This window comes from Schistocerca nitens, chromosome 6 (assembly GCF_023898315.1).
Source record: "Schistocerca nitens isolate TAMUIC-IGC-003100 chromosome 6, iqSchNite1.1, whole genome shotgun sequence".
NCBI classification, from domain to species: Eukaryota; Metazoa; Arthropoda; class Insecta; order Orthoptera; family Acrididae; genus Schistocerca; species Schistocerca nitens.
Window position 1 is genome coordinate 389,822,709 of NC_064619.1, and position 16,195 is coordinate 389,838,903.

Sequence of the window (16,195 nt, forward strand, 5' to 3'; positions counted from 1 at the left end):
TGCGAATTTTGTCAGACATAGGGGATATAAAAATGAAAAAGCTGGCATACTATGCTTACTTTCATTCCATAATGTCATATGGGATTATTTTTTGTGGTAATTCATCAAGCCAAGCTAAAGTTTTCCGGGCACAAAAACGTGCAGTAAGAATTATATGTGGTGTGAACTCAAGAACATCCTGCAGAAGCCTGTTTAGGGAACTAGGGATACTAACTACCACTTCCCAATATATTTATTCCTTAATGAAATTTGTCATTAAAAATATATCACTTTTTCAAACCAACAGCTCAATTCGTGGTATCAATACTAGAAATAAGAATAATCTTCACAAGGACTTAAAATCACTTAGTCTAGTACAAAAAGGTGTGCATTATTCAGGAACACACATTTTCAATAACTTGCCAGCAGCCATAAAAAGCTTACCAACCAATGAAATTCAGTTTAAGAGAAGCCTAAAGGATTTATTGGTGACCAACTCCTTCTACTCCATTGATGAATTTCTTAGTAAAACAAACTGATTTGTATAAAAGTACAACATAACTTCTGCACAATTTCAGTGCAGTAATGTGTTCATTGAAAATTTGTGTGTGTGTGTGTGTGTGTGTGTGTGTGTAAGTATAATCTAACTTCTGCACCATTTCAGTGCAGTAATGTGTTCATTGTAAATTAGTATTACAGTAGTTGTATTACATGTTTATTACCTTATAAATAAATAAAAAAAATTTTATTTTAAATTCAGTGCATTAGTAATTGTAAAATGACTCTTAGTGTTCATTAAAAAATGACGATCATTCCACTTGGGACCTGTGGAATGGTACATTAGCTTATTTGTTTTAGTTGTAAATATTTGTCATGTATTGTTGTTTTTCTGACATGTTCCACATCCTGGAGGACCTCCTCACTATGGATCAATTGGAATGAAAGTAAATCTAATCTAACCTAAACCTTTCCCCTGTTATTGTCATTTGTTCCCTAATGCTCCCTGTGAAACCCTCTTCAACCTCTGGTTCTTTCAGTTTATCCATGTCCCATCTCCTCAAATACCTACACTATGTGATCAAAAGTATCCGGATATCCCCAAAAACATGTGTTTTTCATATTAGGTGCAGTGTGCTGCCACCTACTGCCAGGTACTCCATATCAGCAACCTCAGTACTCATTAGACATAGTGAGAGAACAGAAGGGGGTGCTCTGCGGAACTCATGGACATCAACATAGTCAGGGGATAGGGTGTCTCTTGTCATACGTCTGTACGTCAGATTTCCACACTCCTAAACATCCCTAGATCCACTTTTTCCAATGTAGTAGTGAAGTGGAAACGTGAAGGGACATGTACAGCACAAAAGCATACAGGCCAACCTCATTAGTTGACTGGCAGAGACCACAGACAGTTGAAGAGAGTTGTTGTATGTAATAGGTAGACATCTATACAGACCATCAAACAGGAATTCCAAACTGCATCAGGATCCACTGCAAGTGTTATGTCAGTTAGGTGGGAGTTGAGAAAACTTGGATTTCATAGTTGAGCAGCTGTTCAATAGCCACATAACATGTCGGTAAATGCCAAACGATGCCTCGCTTGGTGTAAGGAGCATAAACATTGGACGATTGAAATGTGGAAAAATATTGTGTGGAGTTTCGAAACAATGTGGCGAGCCGATGGCAGGGTGTGGGTATGGCAAATGCTCCATGAACATCGTCTGCCAGTGTGTGTAGTGCCACCAGTAAAATTCGGAGGCGATGGTGTTATGGTGTGGTCCTGTTTTTCATGGTGGGAGCTTGCACCCCTTGTTGTTTGGTGTGGCATTATCACAGCACAGGCCTACATTGACATTGGTGTTTTAAGCACCTTCTTGCTTCCCACTGTAAAAGAGCAGTTCGGGGGTGGTGATTCGATCTTTCAACTCAATCGAGCACCTGTTCATAATGCATGGCTGTGGTGGAACGGTTACGTGACAATAACATCCTGGTAATGGACTGGCCTGCACAGAGTCCTGACATGAATCATATAGAACACCTTTGGGATGTTTTGGAACCCCGACTTCGTGCCAGGCCTCACCAACCAACATTTATACCTCTCCTCAGTGCAGTACTCAGTAAAGAATGGGCTGCCATTCCCCAAGAAACCTTCCAGCACCTGATCGAACGTATTCCTGCGAGAGTGGAAGCTGTCATCAAGGCTAAGGGTGGGCCAACACCATATTGAATTCCAGTATTACTGATGGAGGACACCACGAACTTGTAAGTCATTTTCAGCCAGGTGTCCAGATACTTTTGATCACATAATGTACCTTTCTGCAGTTTCTTCAGTTTTAACCTACATTTCATAACCAATAAATTGTGATCAGAGTCCACATCTGCTCCTGGAAATGTCTTAAAATTTAAAACCTGCTCCTAAATTACTGTCTTACCATTATATAATCTATATGAAACCTTCCAGTGTCTCCAGGCCTCCTCCACATATACAACCTCCTTTCATGATTCTTAAACCAAGTGTTAGCAATGATTAAGTTATTATTCTCTGTGCAAAAGTCTACCAGGCGGCTTCCTCTTTCATTCCTTACCCCCATTCTACATTCACCTACTGCTTTTCCTTCTCTTCCTTTTCCTACTATCGAATTCCAGTCCCCCAAGACTATTAAATTTAGATCCCCCTTCACTAGCTGAATAATTTCTTTTATCTCATCATACATTTCTTCAATCTCTTCTTCATCTGTAGGGCCAGTTGGCACATAAACTTGTACTACTGAGGTAGGTGTGAGCTTCGTGTCTATCTTGGCTACAATAATGTGTTCACTATGCTGTTCATAGTAGCTTACCCGGGCTCCTATTTTTTTTATTCATTATTAAACCTGTTCCTGCATTACAATTATTTGATTTTGTATTTGTAACCCTACATTTACCTGATCAGAAGTCCTGTTCCTCCTGCCACTGAACTTCACTAATTCCCACTATATCTAACTGTAACCTGTCCATTTCCCTTTTTAAATTTTCTATCCTACCTTCCAGATTAACGGATCTGACATTCCACGCCCCGATCTGTAGAATGGCATTTTTGTTTCTCCTGATAATGACGTCATCCTGAGTAGTCCCCGCCCGGAGATCCGAATGGGGGACTATTTTACCTCCAGAATATTTTACTCAAGAGAACGCGATCACCATTTAACCATACAATAAAGCTGCATGCCCTTGGGAAAAATTGTGGCAGTAGTTTCCCATTGCTTTCAGCTGTTCGCAGCACCAGCACAACAATGCTGTTTTGGTTGATGTTGCAAGGCGAGTTCAATCAATCATCCAGACTTTTACACCTACAGCTACTGAAAAGGCTGCTTCCCCTCTCCAGGAACAACACATTTGTCTGGCCTCTCCACAGATACGCCTCCATTGTGGTTGCACCTATGGTACGGCTATCTGCAGTGCTGAGGCAAATGAGCCTCCCTACCAATGGCAAGGTCCATAGTTCATAGGGGGAAGACTGATGACTCAAATAAGTGGAAATCAGGCATGGATCATGCTAGTCCTAATACTGTAGTTATTGGGGTGTAGCCTTTACCAGGTGTATTGGTAAGGTTCTCAAGTGCATGGCCAATTGTTGCTTTGTCTGGCTCCTCGAATCCCTTGGTCACCTGTGCTGTTCCAATTGCTGTTTCAAAGACTTTTGAATTTTCCGTTGCTGATTCCTTGTCTGGCTGCTTTGTTCAGGAGATTGGGGTTCCCGAGGCAGTGTAATCACTGTCATGTTATTTGCAATTGATATCATTAGTATCTTCCCTGCGCTCAGAAGCCGTTAGAGGTTTGTTTGTGGAAGACTTCATGATCTTCTACTCTTCCTCCAATCTTAAAAACGACTACAGGGTAACTACAGCTGACCATCAGAAGGCTGGAAACTTGGACCAATAAGACTGGTTTTAGGTTCTCACCAGAGACTACTTGTAAATTTTAACCATCATCATTTCAGATTCCACCCACTATCACTCACAATGGTGTCACTGTTTTAAATTTTAAGAAAGTGTGCACTTTTTGTGCCTGCTATTTTACTCAAAGTTAATCTGGCTCCCACACCTGGAAGACCTCAGTAGAAAGTGCTCAGACTGAATATTTTGAAATGCCTCAGTGCAAATGCATGAGGAAATGACAGATCCTGCCTCCTGCCGTTTTATAGGGCCTTTCGTCAGATCACAGTTAGATTATGGCAGTGTGGTTCATGCATCAGCCTGTATTTCCTACCTCTAGATATGTGACACTGTCCACCATGAGGTCATTACAGTCAGTAGACTGGAACCTTTCAGACCAGTGCAGTTCGAGGCTGGTGAACCACCACTCTGGAGTCAGCAACACCTTCTCCTGGCTTGTCACATCCTGAAAATCTCAGCATTTAGCGCAGTGGGCCACCTCAACTGTGAGGGGCCATACGGAGTCAATCCCATGCAACTAAGGTACTTTGGGCATTTTCTCACAGATCTGGATAGATAAGATCTCCAAATACACAACCAGGGATGGAAGAAATGGCTACCTTGATGTCTTGAGAGGCACAAAGTGACTTTATGCCTAACACTGTACAAGAAAACGTAATCCAGGCTGCACTTTTTCAGTTCTGTTTTGTTGAGTTTTAGTTGTGTACCACAGGTTAATCATTATTTATATGGATGGGTACCAGCAAGGGCATGTCCTCGATTGTTCAGCTTTTTTCCCTGAGTGCACCTTTTGGAACAAATTGCAGATTATGACACTGAGTTATATGGCACTATGATGTCACTGGAATTGATTCAGAGACATACTATAAAGGTTCTCATTTGTTCTGACTCACTCATTGTGCTGCAAGCAGTCGACCAAATGTTCCCATATGACCAGTTGACTTACCTCATCCATGACACCTTACAATGGTTCCAACACCAAGACATGGAGGTGATCTTTTGCTGAGTACTTGGACAGAAACCAGGATCATCTCATCTGACAGAAGAGTCATGCATAAATGGGAAACTGACTGACTGGAAGTGGTGGACTACAAACTGCAGTTACTCAGGTCGGCCAAACAGGCCTTGAGGACTTCTTGCCAACCATATCAATGGAAGAAATTGTTGCTCGCTAGACTGCACACAGGATGTAGCCCTTTAACACATGGTTTCCTCCTATAGCAGGAGGATCCACCATTCTGGGAAGTTCGTGTAGTGCCACTTTTGATTCAGTGTATATTGGCAGTGTGCGTTTTATATACTGACATCTGGGATGTGTACACTTCAGCCAGAGATCTACGCGCTATCCTCACTGACACTGACACCAGTGCCACACAGGTTTTGAAATTCTGTAAACCGTTGAGCCTTAATCCCACAGTGTTGGAGAAGGGAGGTGGACCTGAATGCGTTATAAACAATTCTTTCTGTGCAGGCAACCCTTGTCCCTTCCCCCAAGAATGGGATGCTTACTCTTCGTATGAGCACTGATGACCTTGCTGTTTAGTGCCTCACATAATCAGTAATAATAATAATAATAATAATAATCCCCGTGGAGGCCCGGGAAAAGAATAGGCCTCCGGTATGTTCTGCTAGTCGTAAAAGGCGACAAAAAGAACAAACCACTAATAGGGCTAACCCCCTTTTAGTGTGATTACTTGGTTCAGGACAGAACTAAAGAAGCCTCGGACAAGCGTCGTCATGGTCGGGGACGACGCTTGAACCCTATGCCCGCTCACAATGATAATGACACTGCTAGCCAACTGGAAAATGATTTGAATCCAAATAGAGGTGTTTTGCAGGATATGCTTCCTGCAACCACCCTAGAAGGAAAACAAAGACAGAGGATGAGATGGTCAGATGAAGTTAATCGACACCTCATGTTCTGTTATTACCAAGCAACAAACCAAGGAACCAACACAACTGGATACAGATCACAAGTATACACAACATTTATTACCAGATACCCGGAATTAAAATTTTTAACAGAACAGCGACTAGCTGATCAGATCCGTGTAATAATAAAAAATAACAGGATACCCCCGTCAGAATTAGAAAACATCAAACAACAAGTACAACAAATACTGGAACAAAATAATGTGCAATTAGAAGAAGAAGAAGAAGAAGAAGAAGAAGAAGAAAATACAGTAATGGACTCAAACATCTCAGAGCAAACAAACAAAGAACAACACGCATCAATTAAACAATCAGAGGAAAATGAAATTTTAAGACAGCCACCAGCACAAGCACAAATAGAACACGAAGTGACACACATGTTAGATATAGAAGAAAAATTTCAGTTGACATATATAGAATACAAAGACACAAATACAGACATTAGACCATTCTTGCATAGACCACCAAATAGCCCACAAGTCAAAACAACAATAAAAACTATCAACACAATCATACACAACAAAATAAATGAAAATACAACTATGGAAGAGTTATAACTACTGGTTTATATAGGAGCACTCACTACACTAAATATACACACTAGGCAGATATCAGAACCAACCAACACACAGAAGAAACCCACAAAACCAGCATGGCAACACAGGCTACAGATCAGAATAGAAAAACTGAGAAAATACATCGGACAGTTAACACAATTTATAAGAAATGAAATATCAGACAAAAAACGAAAAAGGTTAGGTAAAATCTCACAACAAGAAGCAATAGAGCAATTAGATGAAAAGAAGCAAAAATTACAAGCTTTGGCGAAACGACTTAGAAGATACAAAAAAAGTGAAAATAGAAGGAAACAAAACCAAACATTCAACACAAACCAAAAGAAATTTTACCAAACAATAGATAACACACACATAAAAATAGACAATCCACCAAACATAAGAGACATGGAACACTTCTGGAGCAGCATATGGTCAAACCCGGTACAACATAACAGGCATGCACGGTGGATACAAGCAGAAACAGATACATACAAGATGATACCACAAATGCCTGAAGTGATAATTTTGCAACATGAAGTCACCCGAGCAATTAATTCTACGCACAATTGGAAAGCCCCTGGAAATGATAAAATAGCAAATTTCTGGCTAAAGAAGTTCACCTCAACACATTCACATCTAACTAAATTATTTAACAGTTACATTGCAGACCCATACATATTCCCTGATACACTTACACATGGAATAACTTATCTGAAACCTAAAGATCAAGCAGACACAGCAAACCCAGCTAAATATCGCCCCATAACATGCCTACCAACAATCTACAAAATATTAACTTCAGTCATTACACAGAAATTAATGACACATACAACACAGAACAAAATTATAAATGAAGAACAAAAAGGCTGCTGCAAAGGAGCGCGAGGATGTAAAGAGCAACTGATAATAGATGCAGAGGTGACATATCAAGCTAAAACTAAACAAAGGTCTCTACACTACGCATACATTGATTACCAAAAAGCTTTTGATAGTGTACCCCACTCATGGTTACTACAAATATTGGAAATATACAAAGTAGATCCTAAATTGATACAGTTCCTAAACATAGTAATGAAAAACTGGAAAACCACACTTAATATCCAAACAAATTCAGATAATATCACATCACAGCCAATACAGATTAAGCGTGGAATGTACCAAGGAGACTCATTAAGTCCTTTCTGGTTCTGCCTTGCTCTGAACCCACTATCCAACATGCTAAATAATACAAATTATGGATACAATATTACTGGAACATACCCACACAAAATCACACATTTGCTATACATGGATGATCTAAAACTACTGGCAGCAACAAATCAACAACTCAACCAATTACTAAAGATAACAGAAGTATTCAGTAATGATATAAGTATGGCATTTGGAACAGACAAATGTAAGAAAAATAGCATAGTCAAGGGAAAACACACTAAACAAGAAGATTACATATTGGATAACCACAGCGACTGCATAGAAGCGATGGAAAAAACGGATGCCTATAAATATCTAGGATACAGACAAAAAATAGGAATAGATAATACAAATATTAAAGAAGAACTAAAAGAAAAATATAGACAAAGACTAACAAAAATACTGAAAACAGAATTGACAGCAAGAAACAAGACAAAAGCTATAAATACTTATGCCATACCAATATTGACCTACTCATTTGGAGTAGTGAAATGGAGTAACACAGACCTAGAAGCACTCAATACACTTACACGATCACAATGCCATAAATATAGAATACATCACATACATTCAGCAACAGAAAGATTCACATTAAGCAGAAAGGAAGGAGGAAGGGGATTTATAGATATAAAAAACCTACATTATGGACAGGTAGACAATTTAAGAAAATTCTTTATAGAACGAGCAGAAACTAGCAAAATACACAAAGCAATCACTCATATAAATACATCGGCTACACCACTACAATTTCATAACCACCTCTACAACCCGTTAGACCACATAACATCAACAGATACGAAGAAAGTAAATTGGAAAAAGAAAACACTTCATGGCAAGCACCCGTATCATCTAACACAGCCACACATCGATCAAGACGCATCCAACACATGGCTAAGAAAAGGCAATATATACAGTGAGACGGAAGGATTCATGATTGCAATACAGGATCAAACAATAAACACCAGGTATTACAGCAAGCATATTATTAAAGATCCCAATACCACAACAGATAAATGCAGACTTTGTAAACAACAAATAGAAACAGTAGATCACATCACAAGCGGATGTACAATACTAGCAAATACAGAATACCCAAGAAGACATGACAATGTCGCAAAAATAATACATCAACAGCTTGCCTTACAACATAAACTTTTAAAACAACAAGTTCCTACATACAAGTATGCACCACAAAATGTACTGGAGAATGATGAATACAAATTATACTGGAACAGAACCATTATAACAGATAAAACAACGCCACATAACAAACCTGACATCATACTCACCAATAAAAAGAAGAAATTAACACAACTAATCGAAATATCCATACCCAATACAACAAATATACAAAAGAAAACAGGAGACAAAATTGAAAAATACATCCAACTGGCTGAGGAAGTCAAAGACATGTGGCATCAGGATAAAGTTGACATCATACCAATTATACTATCAACTACAGGAGTCATACCACACAATATCCACCAGTACATCAATGCAATAGAGCTACATCCAAACGTATATATACAACTACAGAAATCAGTAATTATTGATACATGTTCAATTACCCGAAAGTTCCTAAATGCAATATAACACATACCATACAGTTAAAAGGAAGTGACGCCTGATCAAGGTCCGCGTCACTTTTCATTTTTAACCAGACTTAACGTCTGAGAAAGTAAAGAATAATAATAATAATAATAATAATAATAATACATCATACAGGTATCTGTTCAAACAAGTGGGAATGTTAACTACAGTCTCACAATACATATATTCACTTTTGAAATATTTTGTTAATCATCAATTGCAATTTTCATATGGTAATTACCTGTAAGTACGGCCAACAATGTTATGTTTTCACTACACAAGTGCATCTCTTTTCTGTTCATGTTCTAAATTGTCTGTTGACAAACAGATTTGCGGTTGTGAGGATGAAGTGAGGTCACCAGATGTCTGTAAAGTAGGTGTGGATGGAAAAAAATTTTAAAAAATTCTGCTTAATGTGTTACTTGGATACAGAATCGTTTCACAGTTTATTGCACATATGCAAGTTACGCTGAATTAATATTTGTGTGAATACTTCTAACTTTTGAGAACAGTGCTTGCTTTTCTGTCATCTTTTCATCAGATATAGTGAACAATTTTGAATATTATTAGTGTGGTGCAGCAGAGTCGGCAACTGTAAAATGTAATTACATTAAATTTCAGCCTCCAGTTGCATAAGCAAGGAAACATTACCTAGGTTTCGGCTATAATAATGTAGCCTTCTTCAGAAATGTCACAATATAAAATTAAATTAAAACATGCCAGATATTGGCCTTGTCAAGCCTAAAATGTTAGTACTACAGTAAATGGTCATAAGACTGTGTCACTTCTACTAATGTTTTGCTGGTAGTTCACACCAAGGGGCCAGACAGGTGGGCCGCAGGCACTGAGTCGTAACTGGGTGCTGCGGACAGTGACGCAACGAGCTCAGCTGGTGGTCGTGCGCATGCGTGTTCGGAGTAATACAGACTTAAAACTAGTAAATGTTACCTCAGATTATTGTGCAAAATAGTTTATTACAATAATTCGGACTATTAATGGCATTAAGACATAAGTCACTGAAACTACCAATCCATAAAAGGCAAAAGACATATAAAAAGTGTACTGTACATAAGTATGAATAAACATTAATTGATAACTTTATTTGTTACCACAGCTGGAAATGTTACTGGCAAATAAACCATAACAACTGAAGCTACAGTTCTATGAGAGGCAAATGACATTATATAGTGTAAAGGAACCTGTTAATAAGAAAAGGCCATAAGTTGAGGTTAACAGCGCCTGAAATGTGTGAAAGTTAGCTAAGATTTAATGCCTGTGAATGATAATGAGGACAATTGTCTCGTACTGTGTATCATAGCCAGCTATTGATGTAGCAAACCACCATATAAAGCAATGGATTTATCAGACAATAGGTGTGTGCAATGCCACAAAACATTATGAAGACAGTATGGCCAGTGGAGTTATATACAGACTTTGACGATTAGGTGAACAGTGTATGTAAACATGAAGGTAAGAGGGCAATGGCATTGGATGACATAGAGAGTCCTGCATCATCATGATAGACAAAGCAGTGACTGAAATCCTTTGAAGAAGTTGTTATTTTTTAGCTGCAATTGGTCATTAAGCAAGTTGTCTTTATCGTAAGGAAGGTGTTTGAAAATTTGCATTTCTTCGAGTGTATCTTCTTGGTTTAAGAGCTGTGTGTTTATAAGTTTTGTTAGGGGCATGGGCCATTTGGATTATATGTCCTGCAAATGTCGAGCCACGGGTGCCATCTCCACTTTATGTGGGTAAATGCTCTTTGTATCTAGCCGATAAAGCTCTATCTGTCTGACCTATGTAATAACTAGACCCATTCCCATGCCCCTAACCCACTTATTAACACAGAGCTCTTAAACGAGGAAGCTAAAGGATACAGGTTAGATACACTCGAAGAAATGCAAATTTTCAAACACCTTCTTTACGATAAAGACTACATGCTTAATGACAAATTGCAGTTGAAAAATAACAACTTCTTCAAAGGCTTTCAGTCATTGCTTCGTCTATCATGATGATGCAGGACTTTCTGTGTCACCCGATGCCAGTGCTCTCTCATTTTTTTGTTTACATATGCAGTTCACCTAATCGTCATAAAGTTTGTATATAACTCCACTGGCTATACTGTCTTCATAATGTTTTGTGGCGTTGTAGGCATCAATTGTCCGAGAAATCCATTACTTTATATGGTCTTCTGCCTACGTCAATAGCTGTCTGACATACAGCCTACTGCTTTTCTTATGTATTAATTGCTGATCACATACTGTATGTCTAACCACTAACCTGTATGAGACAATTGTCCTCATTATCATTCACAGTTGTTAATTCTTAGCTAAGTTTCACACATTTCAGGTGCTGTTAACCTTAACTTATGGCCTTTTCTTATTAAAAGATTCCTTTATGCTATATATGTCATTTGCCTCTCATAGAACAGTAACTTCAGTTGTTATGGTTTATTTGCCAGTAACATTTCTAGCTGTTGTAACAAATAAAGTTATCAATTAATGTTTATTTGTACTTATGTACAATAAACTTTTTATGTCTTTTGCCTTTTATGGATCAGTAATTTCAGTGACTTATGTCTTAATGCCATTAATAGTCCGAACTATTGTAATAAATTATTTTCCATAATAATCTCAGTTAACATTTACTAGTTTTAAGTCCATATTACTCCGAAAGTGCATGCGCTTGACCACCAGCTGAGCTCACATCATCGCTGCCCGCGGTGCACCTGTCTGGCCCGTTGGTGTGACCTATCAGCAAAACATTAGTAGAAGTGACACAATCTTATGACTATGTACTGTAGTACTAACATTTTACGCTGGACAAGGTCAATATCTGGCATTTTTTAATTTAATTTTACATTGTGCCATTTCTGAAGATGGCTACATTATTATAGCCGAAACCTAGGTTATGTTTCTTTGCTTATGCAAGTAGAGGCTGAAATTTAATATAATAGTGCACAATATCTGTGGACTCAACCATTTGACATTTAAAGGATATAAGACTCAGTTTATTTGCTACTCTTATTCCAGATAAGCCAGCAGTCAAACTTCGTTGGTGAACCACGAACTCTTTCTCCCTTCCCCCCCCCCCCCCCTTTACTTCATACAATTGAATTCCATAACTGTATTTGGTGACACAAATTTTATCTTAAAATAAACTTTCTGTTAATGAGCAAGATGTTGACTTGGTACAGTGTAGAGGAGAATGCAAGACCTCGAAATGGCACTGGGAATTATTTTTTCGCATTGTAAACTTAAAACAATAAGACCTTTTTAGAGTAGTAGTAATAAACGCTAATGTTCCAGTACATTATGACCACCTGCTTAAGTGTGCTGGTCCACCTTTGGAATGCAATACGTAAGTAATTCTGCATGGCATGTATTAGACAAGTCATTGGTATGTTTCTAGAGGTATATGGCACCAAATATCCATGCACAGCTCATGCAATTCTTGTAAGTTACGGGTTGATGCTTCTCTAGTGCAAAGTGGGCTCTTGATACAAATGTTATGCAATGGGATTAGATCAGGTGAACTTGGGGGCCAGGACTTCATTGTGAGTTCACAAACATGCTCTTCAAACCAATGTAACATATTTCTGGCTTTGTATCAGGGACAGTTGCCATTGTGGAAGACATGAATCATTGCTTGCAATAACGTTAATGTAGTCCACAACTATCATGTTGCCTTTGATTACTACCGCAGGTCCCATGGGAGGCTCATAGCATAATATCTCCTCCACTAGCCTCCACCTGTGGCATAGTGCATATTCTGAGCAGCCATTCTCCTGGTTAGTGGTGTATTCAGATATGACCATCAACCTGGTGTATTGAGGGATGATTCATCCAACTAGGGGAGAATGTTTCAATTGATCCATGGTCCAGTCTGTTGATTCCAGTCTGTATTATGCCATGCCCAGTGCAGTCATAATTGACGACGTCATTGGGTAAACTTGGGAACACTTAGGAATTGTTTGCTGCAGAGCCCCATATTCAACAATGCACACTGAATTGTGGGCTCTGAAGCACTAGTTCTTGCACCAGCAGTGTACTGTCATTGGAGCGACCACAATCATTGCCTATCCTGCTTTATACAGGGAGAGTCACTAACTATTGCCAACAAGAATAACTCGGAAAGTATGATACGAGCTGAAAAGTTTATGGGAAAAAAGTTGCATGGGACAGTGGGGGGTCATAATATGACATTGGTTCTTTTGTTTCTAGGTGGGGTCACTTCAGAGAGATGAAGCTCAACTTTGTTTTTTAAAATGGGATGCTATAGATTGGTACTTATTTCCTGATAGGGGCTATCAAGATGAATCCAGTGATGTGTAACAGTAAGGTCTTTGAAGGTCAACAAATTTCACATAGGTGGCATGAACTCCCTTTACAGAAGGTGTTTGAAGTGATGACCATTGGTATCAATGCAGTGCTGCCCCCCACAGGGGGTCCACGACCCTTTTACGGATATGTGCGTGGTGACCACGGGATCCCGAGCTAGTGCAGCTCTCTTTCCTTTCCGTGCTGCCTACCTTCCTTTTCCACATACCTCCCTGTCCCCGATCCTTCCCCCTCCCCCCGCCCCTTCCCTTCACCTTCTCCCTCTCTTTCGGAAGATGTTTTGTGCCTACGTCCAGAGATAGACGCTTGCCACTGTAAGACATAGTTTCTCTTCTTTGCTCTCTATGCTGGAAAGTATCTGTCCTCCCTTTGTACTTCTTTTCTTTGCCTCTTCTCTGTACCGTCTTCTCCGCTGCAGCATTTGAGGTCTTTCTTATTTCCTTTTCCTTGTTCCTCCCTTTCTCTTCCGCATAATTAATTCCCCTCCCCGGGTAGACAAGTAGGACACATATGTACCCCCTGGTAAAGGACAGGCCCAGGGCAGGTTGATTACCCGAGCTGGTACCTACTGAACATGCCGATTGGTCTCTCCATCCATTTCTCAGGAGGTGTGACCTAAGGTGTGGACAATCACCTAAGGTGGGAGTGCCCTCAAAGAAGGCCCCACAAGGAAGGAGTATGCCATCGGAGATGCTGGTAATTGCGAGGGATATTTTCGCAATGTTTTTCTCTTCTACAGCTTCTGCCGACAAGAGAAAGCTAAATGAGTCTGTCACAAACAATTCGTCCATCAGAGCCAAATTTCCTAGTTGTTTCTCGGTCTGTTGAAGGTCAAGACTTTTCCACAGTCAACCCTTTCATTATTCAGAAAGGTGTCGACACAATTGCAGGTCACGTAAAGTGTTGTTCCCAATTATGAAATGGCACCTTGTTGTTAGAAACATAGTGCCCTCCAGGCGCAAAAATTGCTGCGGACTACACTGCTGCACACCTTCCCTGTCCGGGTGGAAGCGCACTGTACTTTAAATTCATCAAGCATGGTGGTGTATACACACTCACTTGACAGAGTATCCAACAAGGACATTCAAAATTACCTGTCTGATCAGGGTGTAACAGCTGTATTAGTCATGAAAAGGGTTGACAAGGACTTGTTACCAATCCATACTCTCTTCTTGACATTTGACAACAGCTCAACTTCCATCGAACATTAAAGTGGGATACGAGATCATTTCAGTTTGCCCTCACATCCCCAACTGAATGCATTGCTATTGATGTCAGCGGTTTAATCATACCAGCCAGTCCTGTTCCAATGCGGCCAAATGCATTACATGTGGCAGGGATGCCCATGGGGGTGATTGTTCACCTCCATCCCCTCATTGCATCAACTGTATGGGAGACCACGCTGCTTCCTCTAGAGATTGCCCTATTTTCAAAGATGAGTGAATTATTCAGGAAATCTGAGTGAAGGAAAAGGTGTCTAGCTTTGCTGCTTGTAAGTTATTCGCCAGTAGAGAGCCCACTGTGCTCCCAGTGGGTAAATGTAGCACTGTCCTTGCATCTCCTCAGCCTACTAAGGAGGTAGCCACACAGACCTGTGGTCCACCTTTTGAGCCAGGGTTGTCAGATCGGCCAGCCCAAAGATCACCCATTCAACCTCCCCACAATCATCTGCTCAATCTAAGACTCACCCTTCATTGGCTCCTGCTAAATCATGGATTCCAAAATCGGACAGCCGGACTTCCAAAAAAGAGACTACTTGCAAAGATTTTTTATGTAACGTGACCTCACAACCATAGATTCCTCCCGCATCTAAACGTCCTTCTTCCACGAAGGCTCATAAGAAACAAAGTTCCTCTCATTCTATGCCACAGCGTGTCTCATCTACAGCCCCACCCAGTGGTAGCCGCTCTCGGCCGCCTTCCGTGTAGCAGAGACGCACTGCTGGCGGCCAGTCAACCAGCCAATCACTTGAGGCCGGAGCTGCCTCCGAACAACCTATGGATCAGGATCTTCTGCCTTTGGCTGAATGCCGTTCCACACCGTTGGCTCCCGGCTCTCAGTGTTCGTTGAGTTGACAGCAACCATAGTGAGATTTTTTTCGCTTCTTTGTCCGCCCTACGTAAATTATCCATTGGAATATCTGCAGAATTTGCTCCAGTCAGGATGAATTGTCAATTCCCTTACAATCCTACTCCTGGTTGTCTTCTGTCTTCAGGAAACGAAGCTACATCCCCATGCTCGCTTTGTCTTCCCTCATTTCCAATTGGTCTAGTTTGATCTCCCCTCTGTTGATGGCACTCGGCACACATGGGACTAATGATTCTTCTCCATAATATTGTCCATTATCACCCAATCCCCTTAAACAGTGCTTGGAGTCCCGAAGCCTTTTAACACCTGCCCAATGCAGTTTCCGAAAGCATTGTTTTGCAGTTGACCATCTTGTTGCTCTCTCGACTTACATCATGAACAATTTTCTCAGGGAACGCCAAACAGTAGCAATATTTTTTGATCTGGAGAGGGCATACGATACCTGTTGGAGGACAGGCATCCTCCGCACACTGTTCTCTTGGGGCTTTAGAGGTTGGCTACCCCTTTTCATTCATGAATTTATGACAGAGCACACATTAAAGGTGCAGGTGAACACTACTCTCTCCCATACTTTCTCCCAAGA

The 16,195-nt window shown here is 40.2% G+C and overlaps 1 protein-coding gene across 3 annotated transcripts in view; it reads left to right on the forward strand.

Annotated features, from left to right (window-relative positions):
* The window catches only part of LOC126263140 (ATP-dependent RNA helicase DHX30-like), a 304,491-nt gene that overhangs the window by 189,599 nt on the left and 98,697 nt on the right, over positions 1–16,195 (forward strand). The gene's annotated exons all lie outside the window — the stretch shown is intronic.